Here is a 21,361-nt window from a genome sequence, read left to right as displayed (position 1 = left end):
TCTACAGTGGCCAGATTGTATGTAACATTATTTGTCTTTTAAGTGCTCCCAATAGTGAACTGAACAGGATTTGACAAATTCCTACAGAGAAAATGCCTTTCAAAGCCCAGAACATTTTAAGTACCCTACTGACTAACAATTTACTAAGAATTTATAACACTGATATATTAAAAAAAGGAATCTGATGCTGCCTTTGAGATACGTTCTTGACAAAATTTTTGTAATTTGGAGGTATGCAATAGGAAGTGATGAAGCACAGTTCATAATGATGAGGAGGACTTGTAGTCTCACATATGCTAGCATATAGATATGCTAGTAAACAATATCATGTTTAAAGACTCTCCTTCACATGCTGTTTAAAAAAGGGTTTAACTTATATTTTGGTAATAGGCAATTATTATTACTACTGGTGTTTTGGTGAGGAAACTAAAAAGTAGTTTAAATCATTCTGAAATTACTAGCAATTTAATTTCAGATTTCCTCATATGTTGGTCTAGAAAAAAAAAAGTGACAATAAAATCAAAATGTGATTAAATAAATGGCAGTGGTGACACCATTGTCTTCTTGATTTATTAGCTGTGATGCTACACTGCACACACAGTGGAAGGCCCAGCTCCAGCTTTTTCCTCTACCAGAGGGAATATAAATGTGGCTAGAGTAGTTTTCTCTCCTTGCTTTCTGTCTTAGTGGATAATTCGAGTTATTCCAGGCAAAGCTCAATTGCGTCAGCAGAAAACGCTAGTGAAGACTCATGTCTGAAGGAGGCTGTGTATATTTGGGCAGCTGAGGGCCACTATGGTGCTGTCTTCATTATACTGAATCATTTGTGTATTTTTTAAGACACACTGTGAAAGGAAGAGGGAGCTGTCAGAGACAGCAGAGACACCAGAGACAACAATGCTTAACTTTATTTCTCTTCTAGTTCACGTTTAACTCTTTGTTCAAAAGAAACAGGCACTTCTAGGCATGAGTCATTTGACCTGTTAAGAAATTGACCCTAGAATGATACAAATCATGTCCTAATGTCACGTACTTTTCTCCAATTGATTGTAAGTGGAAGTCCATACCACCGGCTGAGGTGTAGACACGTGACAGGGTATACTTGATCCCACTCTCTACTCCCCTACCTGAGCCTGTGAATAGTGTTTTGTTCATAACCAAGGAATATTTGACTGATGCCCAAGGACTTTTTTCCTTCCCCTGGTAAAACAGTGTTTGCAAATACTGGAAGATAAAACTAGAGTGGACTTTTGGGACCATGCATTCCACTTCCTTGGTACAGCCAGCTGCCTCATGTGGTCCTAACAAGACAGCTATCAAGTGCTTTCTTAGTGGTATTCTGATTAATGGACTGTAGCTGTGGAATTCCAGTCCTTACCTGTTCTGATGAATTTAGGTTTTGCTGAAAGACCCTCAGAAAAAAAGAAGTTGACTACTGCTTACCTTTGTAATGCCATCTGATTGATTCCTCATACCTACCTACATTGGTATGATTATACAAGACTAGAAAAAAGGTGTAGGGGTGAAGAGATAAATGATCTTAATTGAAACGAACAACAAGTATGGGTTCAAGTCTCCTGATGAAAGTCAGGACTGGGATTAAATGGTCTCAAATTAGTGGAGAGATGTCATCTCATTGCAGCTGCCACTGAAGAAGATATGAAGCTCTACACTAGAAGCTAAAGAATGAAATTATCAAATCACTCAAATGTCCTTCAGTTTTGAGGTTTGAAGCGTTGGTCTCCTGGCACAAAAACTGTGGTGTGGAGGGTTTATATATAGGCATGCCTGATATTTGTTTGTTCCGTAGAACTAAGAAGGAGTTTAGCTGGGCAAAATCTGCATGATCCCTTAGCTATTGTGGTGCAGAGAAACCTAAAAAGAAATTAAGGTTTTGCAAGTATGCTAAGCCAACTTAAGTGCAGACTGCCTCTGAAAATCCTTCACCACCTCTGTCTGCACCTTCCCACTCCCTCCCGTGCACTGCCACCCTTGTTTGTGTAGCCATCTGGTGAGCTGGATCGAGGACTAATCTGTCTGAAAACTAATCCCTTTCCAGCTTAAAAACCAAATAGATGAAAGGAAAAAGCTTTCAGGTGGAAGTGTGGAACTGCCTGTTCTGGCAGAAGACTGCACTAAAGTTGGCCTATAATCAATATGGGACAGTGCCAGAGGAAAGCTGCAACACCTGGGATGAAGGACCTATGTAAAGGTCTAAGATTTAATTTTCCCAAACTTATTTCATCAGGACCAGAATTAGGCCTGCAGGGAGAACTTTTGGAGACCCTCCTTACACTGTCTATTTCTGTAGAATATCAGGCCGTTCCTACAATAAATGTTTAACTTTAAGCATGTAGCTAGTCCCCCCATGATTAAGAGGGCATGGGGAAGAGAGCGTTGGTCTATATTGTACTTCCACACTGAAAATACTTTTGCAGTGAAAGCAAAAAGACTAAAACTCAGAGTCTTTATCATACCTACTATGGAATGGAAAGCAGAAGGAAATATATTTACAAATTTTGCCACCAAGAACATTTTCAGCAAAAACCTGGGGATCCTGAGACCTGCTAGTAACTTCCCCCCTAAAATTCTGATAACATTACGAGAAACTCTGGTCACTCTGAAAGTTGCATCTTGTTTCACTAATGTGGGCTGGGTGGGTAGCTACAGACTTTTTTTTTTTTTTTTTTTTAAAGGACTCAACTACTCTAAAATCCATTAATTTTATGACACTTGTACTGTTCCTGTGAAGGGTTTATACACTGCTGCAGTTAATACTGGGCAAATGCTGACAGCGTGTGTTCCCTAAATTTTTGTTAGATGAGGTAAGTGGTTTTTCCGACTGCACCTGCAGCCTTCGATGGTCTTTGTTCTGCAAGGCATTCCTCAGCAGAGAGAAAAGGCTTCTTCAGTAGTAGAAAAGAAACAGTGCTTTTTTTTTTTATCTTGAAGCTATTGCTAAACCAGTGATTCATTAGTGGGGCCAGCATGTACTTAACTTACTGAAGCTGCCTTCTTACGAAAAGAAAATAATCCTTTTAGCACATGCTTAACATTTAGGAATAGTCCTACTGAAACAGAAGGTAAATGTTGAAATTTGCTGACTCAAGACTGATGCCTTATAATGAAAAAAACAAGTGTATGCTGTACGTAACCTTGTCTGTTCCTTGCAAAGCAGAGCAGTTGGAACAATGAACTGTAGAATGCATGTAATTGGATTTATTCAAATAATTAATAGATTTGTTCATGAATTTCTGATGATTTTCACATTCTGGAAAAGAACAAGCAGCAACATGTGTTGAATAAATTGTTTGTTATAATTTATTTGCTCTTCTCCATCTAGGAAAAAAAAAGTGTATCCATAAATACATAGGATTTGCACAGTCTCCCACAGTCTGAATGCCAATTTCTTTCTAAAAGCTTCCAACTTCCAATTCTTGTATCTTTATTGAACAAAATTAAATCCTTTAACCTGCCATTGCAGGCAATATTGTATTACAAAAGAGTGCTTTGAAAATAAAAATGAGAGCAAATTCAACTGTTATTTACAATTTAAATTCATGACCTATTACTGTTACTTGGTATTTTTCTGAATTACAGTATTTTCTTAAGGAAATTACAGAAAATGGTGACATAGCGATGCATAAGCCTTAGCAATAAGAGAGGTGGAAACCCTGTTTTTCAGTGTTCTCTCCTTTCACTGAATTACTGTACTACCTGGTTGTATGACTGATGACACAGACCGGGGCGGGGGCGGAAATTGTAACACATGGATCTTGCCAAAGACACAGAGCCTGTTTGAGTATTTGTCAACAAGTCTCTAGAAGAGAGAATCCCCAACGTGCAATAAAGTCCTAGGCTTTGGTATATCAACATTGGTTTATTTGTTAGGTGCATAGAGCCTTTTGTCAGGGGAGATAAACTGATTTAAATGCTTCTACATGAAGAAATAGTGTTTGGGAATAATGCACTGGTGGATTAAAAATGAAACTAAAATAGAAATCCAAGTTGATATCTTGAAAATCTATTTTTGCTGAAGTTTGTCATTCACTTTCCTAGAAACTCACATGCTCTAAGTTTTATGGCCTTTCTTTATAAAAGCCTTTCAGATAGGTTACTTTTAAGTATTGCGTAGAAAATCATAGACCTATGCAAATAAAAAGCGAATGAGTGATGGTGGGGATTCTACAATTGGTTTAACTTGAGGTTTTCTTTGACGCAGAAGGTGCTGCTGGCTAATTTAGACGCTGTATCCTTGTACAAGGCACACTGTGTTCTTTGCAAAGAGACAGTTTGTGCAGCCCACTGGTTCTTTGTACTCTCAAACCCCTTGTACCTGCGTAGCTCCAGTTAATTAATAAAATGCTGGGTGATAGTATCTGCCAGCAACTTTTATGCTATTAATAGGACTAGTCAATCAGGTATTTCCTGTGGGTTTGAATTTTTGTGTTAGTATTTTTTTGGTTTTGTTTTGTTTTCTCTCCCCCTTCCTTTCTGCAGGCCTGCCTTGAATTTTCTCTTTATTCCTCCAACTGTTCACATTTTAATTGCTCTGCAGTACAGTGTCCTCTTTTCTTTCTCTCTAAAGATGAATGGATTACAGATGCCTTCCTCTTACTTTATATTTAGTGGTTGTGATTAGCACCTTTATAACAGTGTGTTAAGCACTGTCCTGTTGTGTGTGTAGCTCCAAGATAACGGATATTTACTGTAAATAAAATTGCATGGGTTTCAGTGCTGGCTAGATCCCTAACTACCTCAAATTCACTGCTATTAATGAGTTTTAAATGAAAGGAATGGTGGCCCAGCCTTCTCTTCTTTCTAGCGTTGTGTGGAAATTGGTGGAGAGAAGAGTTGGCAAACATTTGTATCAATCAAGACAGATTTACCCTTATTAGCCGAAATGGTAATGATTGAGTGCTACTTTGTATCCTGTGGTATTAGAAGAGTTCATTTGCTTGAGGGAAGTTCTGGTTTTGGAATGTAAACTGCCTGGTTGTCTAAAGGATAAGACAGAATTGCGTGCTCTACACTGGCCTTTGCACCTGCCCTCCTGAGTGTTGGGGAAAATGACTGTAGAAACGAACAGTTCCACCTCACATTGCTGTTTCTCTAGAAGCTGCTACCTTCAGTTGCTGAAATCAGATTGGGAACGCTTCTAAAAATCCTCTCTCTGACCTGTTCTTACTGTGGAAGCTTTCAGAAGTCTGATGTGATGGCAGGTCTTGATTTTTTTTACTCAAGAAAACCCAGTCATTTCTAGTGGTGTCTTCCTTGTAGGCTTCTATAACTCTTAGTGTGAAGACTATCAGTTTATGTTGGAGAGGTTAGAGCTCAGCAGAGCTCTAAGCACTCCTCGCTGTAGACTTAACCAGATCCTGTGGCTGTCAAGGGATGGCATCCTTAGCAAATTAGGCACAGTGGGAGATCCAAGGTCTGCGGTCGATCAGTCATGCCAGTAGCCCAAAGTGCTATTGCACTCCACTCTTGCAGAGATAAAATCAGTTATTATGTTGCTCTTCTCTTTTCATTTGGAAGGAAAGGTCCTTGTTAGCTGCAGGCTGTGAGTGCCGCCTTCAAAGAGACAGTCATAAGAGACCAAAAAGGCATTGTCTCACAGAAGAGAATGGTGGTTGGGTTTTTTTTTTTAAATGATGTAGTGCCCAGGAGATTTCAAGAAGATGTTTAATGAAAGTATTTTCTTACCTTTTGAAAGGGAGGATCTGCCTTGTACTGAAGTGTTGTGTAGATCAAAACATAAATTTCATCAAATGAAAACTTCTCTTTGGATCAAACTCCGTATAGCATAGGAAGGTATATGAAGAAGCCCCCAGATTTGCTTTAAGTATCTCCTACGCTATGACCACAGGTGATGATTCTTCATAGCCTCATCTTTTACTTCAGAGAGAATATTTTGGAGAGACAGAGTCAAGAGAATGTGGGGTGGGATTCATCGTCTATTTTTGCTAATCTGGTAGGCAGTTTGGGGTAAATACCACTACACATGCCTTTTCTCCAAGGGTCTTCCAGTGGGAGAAAACAGGGGTTCTTCACCTGTATCTTTTCTGTAAATATAGTGATCTACATCTGTTTCATTCGGTAGTTTTGGCTTAAGATTTCACTTCTTGAAAGAGTGAAAAAGTTGAAAAGAGTTGAAATCCTGAACATATAAAGGTCAGAATTATTATCTTAGACTGTAGGGGTGGATCAATGGACTTTTGATAACACTATACACATGTAAAAATTTCACTATTCACAGGAAAAGGGATTTCTCACCCCTTGAATTAAGAAATTTTTCATTTTCTGCAGTTCAGCAATAGTGATGGAGTAAGTCTACTGCTATTCTAAGCCACTATTGGTGGTGACTAGAAATTCTTATAACCTTAGGATATACATATATTACAATTTTCACTTCTGCTTGTAATATCTTTAGATTCAAGACTAATGCTACTACCTATGCACCAGATAATCAAGTATAGACTTGATTTCCATTTCTGAAGACTGTCTTTTCTGCCCACCCCCACCCCATATGAAAACAAGAATAAGGCAAATTTTTTTTTTTTAATTAGTTTAGAACGGTATATTGTTCCTCATGTTTTGGATATGTTCTAACATGGCTGCAGTCCGGTTTCACTGGAGCCAATGAAGACCTGTAAAGTGGCAGTGACTGAAGAGCTGGTGCTGTGTTGTTAGTCTTTAATACTGAGTTCATAGGAAACCAATAATTAACAAGCATTTGGTCCATGTTAACAAGTGAAGGCAGAGTCTCATCTTTCAAAGTGAATATTTTGACTTTTGAAGTGTCTGGCAGCATTCACTACCAAACTTCCTGATTCATGGCTATAGTATATGACAGCTCTCACAATAGCCATTACACGCAAAGCCCTTGCCATTATTCTACATCCATATCTCATCTTGGATATGAAGTGAAATCAAAGCCCATTTATTCCACTGCTGCTCTTGTAAGCCTATCAAAAATAGTGGCAGTTTTGACATTTTCCCACTCAAAGTAGTGCTATAGTAAGCTGTTGTATCTCACAGAAGTCTCCAAGGGCACACTGAGTGTTGAAGCTAATGATAGGGAAGTATGAGCCACGGAATTCAGCTTTAGAGCTAAGATTCACCCAGGTTAAGGGTTTCAAAGGTGTTCTTTCCATTCTGACTCCAACCCCCATTTTCTACAAACTGGACAGTTAAAATTTAAGCAAGATAATCTCTTGTTGAACGTCCTTCAATTCTTTTATCCCTTTTTAATTCCTCAGCGATTTACTGAATATTCTGGAACAGATGATATCCCTTTGGCAAGGGAGGATATATGCCAGCAGCTTAGAGAGCAGAGGAATGACATGTTGTTAGTTGCAGCCCAAATACGGGCAGCAGGAATTAATGGTAGTGCAAGAATGTGTCTAACTACAGAGCAAACCTGTCTTACTGTCAAACTTGTAGCTCCATCCATTTCCATAAGACAGCCTGTTTAAACCAGGAAAAAAGCCCGTTGTCATAATATTGATTTTATATTTTTTCCTACGAAAAACTAGCCCCAAGCAGTTCAAAATCGGCTTGTTCAATGTCCCATAAAGTTGGACTAAAAATATGTACAGCAGGGTTGTTTTCATTTACCTCCTGGGTTTTGAGCCATTAAAGATACATACCTAAATCTCCACTTTTATATCGTTTCACTGCTCTGCTGTGGTAGGAACATAGTTCTTTGATCATGAAATGTCGAAATTGTCTTGTTACTATATGACTTCAGAAGTTGGCCTTAAAGAGAAAAATAGCATGATACTACACCATAACCATATGATGGCTGGTTTGTTGGGGATTGGAACTGATAATGTAAAAAAATTACAAATGTATGAATATTGACCACAGGAGCTCTAAACTTACATTCCCTTGCCAGGCCTGCAACAAAGTCATATGTAGTATCCATTAATTAGCAGATAGTGTAATCTGTAGGGCATGTTTACCAGCAGATTGCAATTGCTCACTCCTTCTGTAGTCTAGATACGTTATTATGAAGAAATGAATGACTAAATGACAGGATACTTGAGTGTTATACCTTCTGTCTAGCTGTACTTGGAGTACAAGGAGAAGAAAGTTAAGAAAATAAACAAGAAAAATATTCTTGATTATGAAACTTCTGATTGATAAATGCTGGTAAATGCAGAGAGAGGAGAGTGATGGCAAAGATTTATGGATGTAATTACAAAGTTGTCTACTGCTAAGAAAATGTGGAATTTGACTTGTATGCAGATAGCATGAGAATTAGAGACCAACAAGGGATGACTTATGTATCATATTAAGAATAAAGGGTCATTGCAGAAGCAGCCAAGCTTCTTGGAGAAAATGGCAATAATTCAGTGTCTGGTATGGAAAAAAATATTGCAAAAACTGTAAAGAAGTTTTTCCTTTTAGTGCCGCTAAGTCAAAGGCTTAGGTTTCTCGTTGCAAGGACAGAGAGAGATTTCCCAGAGCCAGAAGGAAACACAAAACAGAATTCAAGGGTCAAAAATTATTGAAAATAAGGCACTGTCATCCATATTTTTGTCTCTTGAGTCATTTGATTCCTATCTCTCCATCTCTTTAGTAGCAACAAAAAAAAAAAAAAAAATTAAAACATTTAGGAAGGACATATGACTTGGGGAGCAAGGAAAATACAATGCCTACTACAATTTGGAGAATAATGGCATAGAGAGACTGAGGTAGGAACATACAGAATTGTCCTTCATTTTACCATGACTTGGCTTTCAGATGCGTACAGATCTCCCCCAAATTTGCACAAACACAGTTTTCCTGTGGAGGAGTCTCTTCTACTGTATTCAGAAGTACTGAATTGTGGTTAGTGGTTCTTTATAGATAGCATTTTTTTAGGGATAAGTGACAGCAAAGGAGAGAAAGCTGTTGAAGTGTAGCAGTGATAATGGCAGTAATTGGAGACAGTGCTGAGGACGGTGTAGGGAGATTGACATTAACTCAGTAGACCAAATTATGTTCATAAAGAACTATTGAAGGAGTTCTTGCTATGTTTTCTGATGCAATGCATCAAGCCCTCAACCACTGTTTCCCAAGCATATTTTCATTGGTAGGGGAGGGTAATCAGACCGTGGTGACTGTTCAGGGCACATCGGTACCTTCATAGTATTTTTGTGTGTGTTTGCTAAGAAGGACATGTGAGGATTTGAGAGAAATACTTCATGGTAAATTTTGAGTGTGGCCAACTATTTCCGTAAATTTGGGAGCAAATAGTCATTTTCTTGCTTTTTCATAGACTGTCAGTGCAATTAAAAAACTGTAGGTGGTGGAATATTTTCAAAGATAAGAAATGTTGAAATTAACACATTATTTGACAAGAAAGAATCAAATTTATGAAGTGTTCTATTGTATATAGAACATTACAAATAATGTATTTTGCTATTTACAGAAAGAAAAAATTCATATTGGTTGAAAGCACTTATTCCTATTCAAACCAGTTTTGTTTTTTTGGTTTGGGTGGTTTTCATGCTGGGGTCATCCAAGTCTTTTCTGTCTTGAAGAGATTAATGCTAAATTGACAAAGTTTTGGGGGTGAAAATCTAAAATAATTTTGTTTTGAAAAAATTGTGCTTTTAAATTCTTAAGAGATTTACCAAGTTAAATCCTACTGAAAACAATAGAACTTAATAATGATAGTTAAATTACATTCTTAATCACTTTGCTAATTCTTTCATTGTTAAAAGTCTGCCCTTAACAGTTTCGATACAGTATCTGCATGCATGTATTTAGGTCTCTGTGTGCCTCTGTGTACACATAAAACCTCTTCACAGTCTCCAGTGTTATATAATTGATTCCTTCATCAATTCCTCCATCAATTAGAAGGGAATTCAGCAGACAACAAATGGCAATGGAAAAAAGCGGGGAGAATGATACTAGAAGTTTAAGTAATTTACGATAGGTGAGCAATTAAATGTAGCAAGAACTTTAGACACTTGTCCCTTGGGAGGACAATCTTCAGGAACATGCACAAAGAAACATGAGAATAAATTGTGATCTGACCCTTGCATCCCAAATTCCCTATGTGCAGGCATTTCTCGGGGTTTTGTCTCTCCTGCTGAACGATGAGATGCTTATGTGCTTGTATCAATACTTTTTTTTTCCACACAGACAGACCAAAGATACAGATAGAAAGCAATATGAGATATATTCTCCATGACACTGCACAGTTAACAACAGAAGCTGCCTCATTTTTTAGTGACTACTCTTGCTCCAAAATTAGGAGGTGTGTCTTCAGCAGACAAGATTAAAAGTTATCACCTTTCTCTGTTTTAGAGCTCCTTTGCACAGCAAATTGCACAAAGTTGAACATGATTTTGTTGTTGTTTGGTTTGATTTGTTGTTGTTTGGTTTGGTTTGGTTTTTTCATCCAGAATAAGTTCTAAAGCATGGAAGGATTTAGCCTTGAGCATGTGGTGTGGATGTTGGGCTCTTTGTCTGCTCGGTTCAATGCTTTCTGTGGACTCTACTCTTGAGCACGTCATCTACTCTGGATGTAGCTTTCTGGTGAAGACAATCCACTAGAAGTAGTTCCTTCATAATAGGCATGGCAATGGGTTTACAGCTGTTCCTGGACATTATGCAGGACTGAGAACCTTAATATTATATTATTGTGACTCATCCTTCTGCATCAAGCCCAGGCTTCTTCTGTCCTACTTATAGGTTAAGAACTTAGAAAGTAGAGACTTTTTTCTCCATGTTGGAATGGCGTCTGTTCCTTTAGGTTCTGGTGCACAGCTCGACTCCTGTTTATTTCTATTATTTATGGTAAATAATGAATGTGGTAGCATAGCAAACCTGAAGGACAGCAGTCTGTGCTTAGTTTTTGGCACTTAGGGAAGAAGTGCAAACGTGTTCATATGCCCTCCCTAATGCGATGTTCTTCAGCTCCCAGAAAGTAAAGAATAAGTGCAGATGAACCAGAGGCAGCCTGACAGTATTAACTGGGGAAGAAAGTGTAACAGTTTCTCTGCCTACATCTTGAGACCCTTCGTCATTTATGGATTTTGTGTTGATAGGTACTTGAGAAGAAATATTGTCAGTCATAGTTTATGAATGAGATCAAATGTCTGTTTTGCTAAGGTCAGAAAATAATCAACTGCAATGACAGAAACTGAACACAGGATTTTGGTTGAAATCCTAGCCAAAAAATCATCTTTTCTCCTAATTCATGTAATTCTGGAAGATCTGATCTTTTTTTATACCATTCCATTCTGGCAGGGAATCCCAAACTACATCACATTCATGTAAGTTTGTACCTTTCATTTATATTGCTAAAAAACAAACTAAATCTTTTCACCACAAAAAAAGAGCAGAAAGGACAGAAGGAAACATCATTCAAAGCCTGCTTGGAAGAACAGTAGCACTAGGCCATTGCGGAGGGATAAAGAAAGCTTAAGTCAGTCATCCAATGTAGCAGTGGGAAAAGTTCACAAATCATCTGCTGCCCCAGACTCCTGTGTGTGTCTAACACCAGCATGCACTGCAATATTCCTTTTTCATCTTGAAAATAAATAAATTTCTCCCACACTTTTTGAAATGTGTCTGGCATTTTGAACCTTGGAGCTGAGAGCTATCTTCCAAGTCATGTCCCTTGTTAAAGTATTTCACCATTCTCTTTTTATAATACCTCTCCCAGCAAAACTCCTTCCATATGTTCCAGGATACCAAACCTTTCCTTTTGCTAACATTTCAAGTGTGTTACTGACATTTACGAGCTCTCACAGGAGTGTTCAGTCAATTACCACCAAAGACTTCCATTGTTCCAAGGAGACTGACCTTTCCCCTTGGGCACCAATTAAAATCTATTACTTTTATTCCCATAGTGCTTGCTGTAATTGGAGCTCTGGCTCTTTGCCAGGTAGAATTTGTTGGGTTTTCATGTCCTTTTCTTTATTACTGAAACTTTGCTAAAGACAGCAAGAGTGAAAATTCCAAAACACATGTATATACTTTGGGGAAAACAATATGATTTTAATGAAGCTTTTAAATTAATCTCTCTCTCACTTGTCATCAGGAGTACGTGAAAAATCAAAGTGAAAGAATAGATATGTTTCCCATGATGGTATGGCTTGCTTCCTCTTTTTGTTTTCTTCCTTCAGCTAATGTGCTCCAGTTATTCTACAGCAGAGATTTGCCAGCAACTGAAGGACAAACATGCTGTGGGCCTTGCTAGTACCTAATTACTGTGCTCTCAAACTTGAGGGGAGAAAGGTGGAGAGCAGTGTACCTGTCAAGTGTCTTGAGCCTCAAGGCTTGTCCTTTCTTGTGTTGCAAAGTGCTAGAAACACAGATTGTTAGTACTGCATTACTAGTAGCAAAGCTGCATATTGCAGTTAAAATTCTTGCTGTAAAATTAGACTTTTGTGCTTATTAACTCTTTCCACCAACTTATGATTCCTCTTTTAGTTGGAATTTATGAAGGTAGAAGTAACTGCTGATCGAGTATGGAGGGTTTTTCCTGTATTGAAGATGTCTGTCTGGAGACCTATTCAGATATCGCATCTATCAGAATATGATTTTTTTGTGAAAAATCAGGATTTTGAAAGATGCATTCAGGTGTCTGCTTTTTGTCATCTCTTCTTGTTTGAGATCTTTGAGGTTGTATGAAGACTTTGTATCTTCAACCTATTGAGAAACCCTCAACATTTCTTCAGGAAAAAAAGTTATGTTATCTTGATATTTATTACAGAAGGTCACTCAGTTTTAAGACCAGCATAGTGTACAGGCTTATGGTATAGATGGTTGGGTATAAACCAGACATGGTAAGTTGGCCAGAGGATTCTAAATCATTATGATGACAAAAAATTCTGAGAAATCTAGTGTTTATCAGTTTGTACACATCTAATTACAAGAGAATTTTACTTGCTTAGGAAATGGCCGTGTTGTGTATAAGTCAGTATAACACCTGCCAATAGCTCTTTGTCTGATAGCTATAGAGCAGCTTCTGGTTCCTTTTGTTTCCTGTTTTTGGTATAAAGCAGCCTGGTTTTGTTGCTTATTCATTTGTTTTTCTCTAGTCTTTTAATATTCTAGTAATCTAGTGGGCCTTATTTTGACATTTTTGTGCAGAATGGTTTCCATACCCTTGTGTCCAAGTCAAATAAGCATCGAGACCTTCAGTTTCCAGCTGGCACCAAATAACTTTACACTTGTTGTCTTAGATAAGTCACAGGTGGTTCTAGGAATGTGCAAAGTAAGACTAAGAATTAAGTTTTGTTTCACCTACAAAACTCCGTGTGACACCTTGAATAACAGATTATGAACAGTGCTCTTCCTGGGCTCATATTCTTCCTTTAGTGGAATTTAATGAAACATTAAATTTCCTTCCTCACAGTGACTTGAAACTGTCCTTTTTTCACACTATTCCATGGGATTTAAATGAACTGAGCCTGTGAGCAGCCACTGAGTAGCTTTGCTGTTGAGAAGGAACAAGAGATAAACCTTTCTTCTCTGATCCAAGGAGGATCCCAGGTCCTAGGAAAGTGTTGCTTGTGCATTTTGGTTTCACGTGTACCTTTTATCTTAAGGTTTCCATCTCTCTGCAGATTCAGAGAACCACTTTTCCACATCTTCCCTAGAACAAGGCTACCAATAACTGGAAATACTGACAGTGCTTTATACCTTTCTAGACTTTTAATGCTCTTTCTGTTTTCTTGTTTGCTTTTACCAGTTCCAGAAGGTTGTTTTAGATGTGAATCGGGCTCAAGATTGATTTTTATGTCTAATAAACCTGGAAAAATAAAACTCTCTGAACTCGGGGCTGAATTAACTGCAGGAATAGATTTGTCAAGCCCTGCTAGATACTATTTCATATATCATGAGGAAAATAAAAAGTATCGAAAAATAAAATATATTTTACAGAAGGGTTTGAAATTTCCCTAGGGATAAACTAAATACCCTGCCTATTTCTTTTTTTTTTTTTTTCCTGGCCATCAGAAGAGGTAAGTAAAAGATTATGACTTAGGAGGAAACCCCAGAGGGATGAATGTAAACTTTCTGTCATCTGAAGCCAGTGGGAGGCAACTAGGTTTGTGTGATAAAGAGACAGTTTATCATCTGTGCCATTATGTGCTTTAATATTACAAATCCAAAGCAACACCAGTTAATTATTAATTTTTTTTTATATGGGGGGATAACAACAATCTTGATTCATTATAGCCAACATAAAGAGAAACTGAAGTATTGAGGCTTTCCTGTATTCAGGCTTTCCTGAGAAGGCTAAGAGGTAGAACTTGCCTCAGCCTTTTCACTTGCTGAAAGTTTCTTCCATAGCTGAAGAGAACCATTGAAGATGATGGTGAAGGGGGGGAAAAAAAAAAAAAAGGTCCAAGAGCCTCTTTCTAATGAACAATAATAGAACAAAATATGTCATAGAATCATAGAATTGTTAGGGTTGGAAGGGACCTTAAAGAGCATCTAGTTCCAATGTCATAGGCTTTATGGCGTTGAGTAGCACCTGACCCAAGGTTATTGGTATCCGAAGCATGTTTGACATTGGCCTGAAGCTTGTAATCACATTTTTGTTACCGAAGCAGTGTTTTCACCTTCTGTAAGCCTTTCTATCTGTGTTACTCTGAGTTTGGGTTTTGGCTTAACTTCCACATCATTTACTCTGATACCAAGGTACTGCTCTGAGAGCGAGGGAAAGCCAGTGCGTAGCAGCTCTCTGGAAACAACTGCCTCTGAGAAATCTCCCGCCCTGTCTTTACACTGCAAACTGACAGGAGGTGTCATTGCCTGCATTAATAACAGGTACTAGAGGTTTGGACTTGGCACCTGAGTTCATGCCATACTAAGGCAGATACTTGCATTAAAGGATTTTTAAATGTCTTAGGAGTGTATATACCATTTTCCTGATTTTGCAGGCAGCCTGGAAAGTAACTCTGAAACATATGAATTGCCTTGTATATCCCAATGAGCTATTAATTCCAGTTCTAGGTAATGAAAAAGACCCTCTTCAGTTTTAACGTTACCATGAGTTGCGGATATATGCTATTAACTCACTGACATCACACATCTAAGCTGATGGATAACCCTGATCCTTTTGCTGTCTGTTATATAGGTCATGTACTGCAATAAACATTTTCCTTTGACAACAAAATGGAGTTGGAAGGGTCACCCTTACCAGCAGAATTTGGACAGGAAATTAAAATGATCACAGGTGAATTTGGCATACAGGTAAAGCCTGTAGCAATGATCACTAGTTACACTGGGTAGGTGTACTTTCCTATCCGCTGTATCTCTGCAGCTCACATCCTCTAAATAAACAGCAAAAGGAGGTTTATAAAAACATTTATTTCTCTCCTAGTGGTGACAATGATCAAGCAGTGTATGCTAACTGGCTAGTAGTGTGTACTATGCTTGTCACAGTACAGACCCACAAACCCAGAGCCAGCAAAGTAAAAAAAGGTGTATGTATGTATTTTTTTCTTTAGCTCTGTCAACCTGCCTGTTTACTTGACCCTGTAATTAGGATCGTGCCATTCAGATCAAGGCTCTAGTTACAGATGTAGTAAACAAGGGCTAGGAATTAAAGAAAAGGAAAAGAAAATGCTGCAAAACACTAGCAGACTCAAGAGTAAAGAGGCAAGTGAAAAATTTCTAAGGTGGCTAGGTCATTTCTGGGAGTGTTCCCGACACACGGCCTGTCCATTGCTCACTCTGCTTCTGTGATATTAGAGCCCCTAAAATCATGATGGATACATCTGTTTTTATGCAAGGATGGCTGCTGCATCGGTGTCTGTTGGGAATGAACCTAAGCCCACTCTGTGGGTGAGATTTGGAAACACACTGAGTGTGTGCTAAAAGGAGACTCGGGGAGAAAACAAACCAATCTTTGTCTGGGCCTCAGGATTCCTTTGCTTTCAGTGAGAATGGTCTAAGCTAAGAGCATGCGATTGATCATCACCGAATGGTTGATGTTGATCAGAAAAGTCAACCATGAAGTGGCTCTTTAAGAATGTTGATGGTGTTTGCAACCAGGCAGGATCTGAGTTTGGCTTTTTTTTGTCACTCTTTGGACAACAGATGCAGTGTGACAAGTTTGCATATTCAGCAATGTAGCCTCATGGAGCTAAGTCAGGAGGGCTCAAGGTTTAGATTCTTTATTTAGCTCCCTGAAGACACTGTAGGTATAACCAAATCTGTATATAGTTATAACTGGCTAGGGCACCTCCATCACAAAACCATCCGTGGGCTGGTGAGGAGGATTCCAACAGGAATAAAGCTTTGGCTTGGAGTATGTCTCTCTGTAGTTGACTCCTACAATGATAGGCTGGCACAGCCCAAGGTGGCTTTCAGCTACCACCAAAAGGGGCATATACTTCAATATAGGTTTACAGCAGCCTGTCCGGATCTTGGAATGGCTAAAGCCGGTGTCACTGTATTTCAGCTGATGTCAGTATTTAAGTTAACTGAACTATATTCCCATCTGTAGGAGTCTTACCTCCCCAAAGCAGTGAGGAGGTGACTTTAAGAAATGTAAGAATTTTTAATAATCTGGGTTATTTCTTTACTTGCTTTCCAACTTGCTGCATAACTTTGAAAAAGCTGTATTGATGCTGTGTGCCTGGAAGTACTAGCTCTTGACCTCTGCAAAACAGAAATGTATTTCACTAAGAAATTCTCAGAGTTTCTTTGTTTGAGATGCTGTGTAAGTGCAAACAATTTTTATTAATAGTCAATTCATGTGCATAATAAAAAAATAGGTTCCCACTATAAAGAAGGTTATATTATTCAATATATCTGAATTACAGCCACAGTAAAGCTGCATGTGTATGTTCTGTTTGGAATTATATGAACAGGTGCTACATTATACTATATACTCTTGTACATTATTGCTTTCTGAGAGATATATAGTCTATGCCACTTGAGATGGGAAAAACATGTCTTTTAGTAAAAAGACATTTCCAAGGCTAGATGCACTAATATTTTATGAGAACGTGAATAAGTGAAGCAGATTCATCAGAAAGATAATGAGAAAACAACATTATTTTTGCTGGGGTGGAGGACAGATTAAAAATAAAAATCAAACCTCTGAACAGCATCTCTCTGGGTTATCTGCTTTCAAATTCTGAGCAGCGGAAGGGCTGCTCTCTCCTTAAAATGCAAAACCTCAGAAAAAAAAATAAATGTCTCATCCTTTTGAAAAATCCATCCCTAAATGTCATAAAATATTACTCGGTAATCCATCAAGTCATTCACACTGAAGGCTGCTGTGGTCCAGCTTGAGTTTAATCTAAAGTGAAATTAGCCCACGTTTCTTCCTTCTGGGTCAGACTTTCATCCCACACAGGTTCTTTCCCAGGGGTTCTCCAGGGACAGGGTGGTCGTGATCAGAGACGGCATTAATGGTGATGAACGTCTAATGGGAGAAGTGATTTTCACAGGCACAGAGGGTAAGGCAGGTACCCAGCTCTCAGCAAGTGCCCTTAGTGAATAGTCTTTACGCGCAAGTCTCCTTTTTAATGTGTTTCAATCCAGATAAAGTGTTCCATGTCACTGGTTTTTGGAGAGCAGCAAAGATAAGTTTTTCCCCTGTTTGGACATGTGGAAGAGCCCCTTTTTCCCTTCAGTTTGTGAATGTTTATAATGATCTTGGTCACTAGCAGGTGGGCATGGTTTTTTGGCTGTCTTTGGTGCTTTGGCAACCCAAAGCAATGAATCTCTCTGAACAAGGCTGACAGTCTTGTGCATGACTACACAGAAGCATGCCTTGCTTCCTTCTCTGGACTGTGCTTCTTGTACATCAGCCTGGTCATTGGTAGTGTCTGGGTCCAGGAAAATCAGTGGACCTGGCCACCACCACATTGCGGGGGAGCGAATGAGTGAAAGGCTTCCAGGAGTCACCCAGTAAGTGAGAATACGGTGGGTGCAGGGGTAGGTTAGGTTCACCCTGGCTGAAGCCGCCTCCATTCCTCACAGACTGCTGAAGAATCCAACACAGAAGGGATATCCAGACCCGCTCCTCTCAGCCCTGTGAGGGCAGGCAGGTAGGAAGATTGCAGGAATGCAATACTTGATGTTTTAACAGTACAGTGATCACAGAGCAAGCTCAGCTTCCATCTCTGACTTCCTTTTGTCACTTGCTGGTAGCCACCTGTGACTACTTTGTCAGGGAAAGGTGCCACAATCTTCATTGTCCATTTAGCTCTTTGCTTCAAGTTGGTAACAACGGGTTCATTGACTGCCAAGTGCAGTCTGTGCTGTGACGGCCACATGCACAGTAGAGATTCAGACCCTTTCCCAAACTATTTCATGTGAACCACCAAACAATGACTGGAGAATGACTGTTCTCATCACTCTGGGAGTTGGAGGTGTTCTTAAGTGCTATCCACAGTTATTAGCTGCAAAGGCCTTTTATTCATGTTCTTCAAAATATTATTCTTCTCTTTCCAGCCTCTCTTTCAGCCATGCTTCTTGGAAAGTGCCCATCCCACCACCTTGGTCCTAAAACTCCTTTTCAGTATAAGAGCTGTATGAAGACTCCCAGATCATGAGCCTAGTTTAAATTGATCAAGTGAAGTGTTAAAGATATATCATTAGCTAGACTAATAGCCCGTATAAGATTCTCCTCTCCTTCATGATTCCTTCCTTTTCTGCACACCCAACATCCCTTTGGCATAAGAGCAAACAGAGCTTCAAGACTCATGTTTTCCAGACATGGATGATCACTGCCCTCCAGACCTCACTTACCCAGTTGTGTGTCTGTTCTGTTTTCCTTCTCAGTGGTCTTGGGTATTTTCCTTTGAAAGCAAGGGAGGAATCTTGGCGTCATCCAGGGAACAGAGAGAAGAAAAGAAAAAAAAAAAGCCCAGGGTTTTTTGTGCATTTGACTTCTTTCACTCTTAATGACTAATTGCTCTTCTCTCCCAGCCTTGCCAAAGGAAAAAAAAAAAAAAGTAAAGAACTGAGCTATAGTTCATCACTGCTATGTCGTTTGACTGACGTTTTTGAAAATTTCCCCAAGTAGCAAAAGCATTTAAAAGGGTTTTGGCATTGAACAGCCAGCCCTGCTGGCACACAGCAAATTGTGCTGCTGTTTAGACAAGGAAGCTGGGTGAGGGAGCGCTCTGTGGGGTGAGAACATGGGTTTGTGAGGGTAGATGTGTTTGATGGGCTGCGTTGTGGATTTGTTTCCATATTGTTTACATATGGACTGAGAAGAATTTAAACCTAATAACAAGAAGGTTTTAGATTGAAAAGAGTTGTTCAAAGAACCTGTAGCTTGGATGTTTCTGAAAGACTCCACTGTCAATTCTTTTTTGATCAGTGGTGTCCCCCAAAAAAGAACACGCACAGACACATGAAAGCAGATCTGAAAACACCTGGTAGCCAGTCTCAGCTGGTATAAGCTAACAATGCAAAGTGTTTTATAGACTAATTATCTAAATCTCTGTATGTGAAATTAGATTTGATCAGTATTTTTAGAGAACTTGCGTTTTTTTTTTTCTTAGAAAGGGAAGGCATGGAAGTTGAAAAATACTGCTTTTCCAACTGTGGCACAGTCTTTGGGAAAGATGACTTCAATGCAGGATAGAAATAGTAATTAAAAGTAGAGAAGATGAAGGAATCTGAAGGATTTGTTAGGAAAGATAATCCTATGGGAAGAGAGAATGTCAAATCCAGGTCTGTGAAATGTGTACATTTTGGAATTTATACAGTGTAGATGTGTTCAATGATAACCAGACTGCTTAAGCTTTTCTAAAGCTAGAAAAAAAAAGTGAAGGATTTCAGAAATTTCCTTCTGATGAAGATTAGGGTTTCCTTTTTTTAATCATGAACATTTCTAAGAAGCAGTGAAATAAAAATGAACAAAAAAGTCTTCATTTCCTTTCTCCATTGTACCTGAAATATATCTTCTTCTAGGGCAGAATGTATTTGGACTTATTTAACAGCATGTAGCAAAACTACAAACACGTTTGTGAGGAAAGGAAGAAGGAAGCTGCAGGGGAAATGTAAGCAGAGAAAATGTAATTAGCCAAGATAAAAAAATGCCTGAGAGAACAGAAATTGCCAGCATCGTTCCTGTACGGTGTTTTGACAACTTTAATGAAAGCAAGTGGTCAGCACAGTAGTTTTAAGTATAGTCTGGAGGCCTGCAGTAAAAAAACCCAAACTCAACCAACCAAAGAAACTACAACAAAATGAGAAGTACTTCTTGGGAGGGGGACTTTACTTATTTATTTTAATACTTGTCGTAAATATGTAATCCAAAGCTGGGATATCTGTGGAGGGTAAGAATATTTTCCAGTCATTCGAAACAAAATTTGCCTATATTTCAGTGTTCAGTTAGTAAAAGCATTTATTGAGCCTTAAAAGCTGCATTTAGATAGAACTTTGTATATGTGAGAGAAACTACTTTAATAAACCCACCAACGTTGTTCCAGATACAGGAACATAAAGAAGGGAGGCTTCATCTCTGCTACCCCACCACCTTGAGGTGACCTTGGTTACTGCAGTATTAAGAATATGCCCATTTAAAAACTGTTTGTTCTATGGCCCTGCAATGTCCCGATGCTATACAAGGATATCACGTAGCAATACGTGTTAAAGCAGCTACAGGAAAAGCAAAAAGAAATAAGAAAACCGAAAGTTCTTTATGCAGAAATATCTGATTATTCTACTATAGCCTTGTTAAGCTGAGTAATTATCAGAATAATTAACATGTTTTGCTCTGATTTTAATTGTGATTATAGCTAGAGTAATTTGAAAAATATAATTTTGATTATGATGTTAAACAAGATCTTTTTACCCTGCTTAAATTACAGTTACTGATTTAGTACAATATTAAGATCTTTGGTGAAAATAAGAACAAGGTCTATTATAAATTAAAAATAATGGTGTACAGAGAAGAGTACTAAGTGAATTGGAATGAGAACTTGAGAAAAAAAAAAATCCAAACCTGTCCTGGAAATGGTTTACAAGCTTTTAAATGCAAATATATCAAAGCTTTTCGTAAGCCATGGATCTCATTTTTAATCACTATTCCACTGTTTGAAAATCAGCCACATGGGCTCTCACTTGGTTAACATTCATTTTACTAGTCTCAGATCTTGATCCAAAATCTGCTGAAGTCAATAAAAAAAACCTCACTGTGAATGCCAAATTAAATTATTCTTCTTAGCATGTCAGAAGAGCTTCCTCTTACAGTATCCCACCATTGCAGCATGGAAAACCAGAGCCCAGCAAAATATTTGGCAAGAAGGTGAGATTTTCTTTGTGAGCCTACAGTCAAGTACCAGACTTCATCACATCCTCTAATGTGTCATTTCAGTAGGTGTTAGAACCTCTAAACCTTTGAGGTGTTTTAGAGGTTATCCCAATAAGT

At 38.5% G+C, this 21,361-nt stretch overlaps 1 protein-coding gene across 1 annotated transcript in view; it reads left to right on the top strand.

The window, feature by feature from the left end:
- Nucleotides 1-21,361, top strand: part of LOC128911172 (VPS10 domain-containing receptor SorCS1-like) — a 303,650-nt gene that overhangs the window by 129,478 nt on the left and 152,811 nt on the right. The gene's annotated exons all lie outside the window — the stretch shown is intronic.

This window comes from Rissa tridactyla, chromosome 6 (assembly GCF_028500815.1).
Source record: "Rissa tridactyla isolate bRisTri1 chromosome 6, bRisTri1.patW.cur.20221130, whole genome shotgun sequence".
Taxonomy (NCBI): Eukaryota; Metazoa; Chordata; class Aves; order Charadriiformes; family Laridae; genus Rissa; species Rissa tridactyla.
This window is presented reverse-complemented; position numbering and strand designations above follow the sequence as displayed.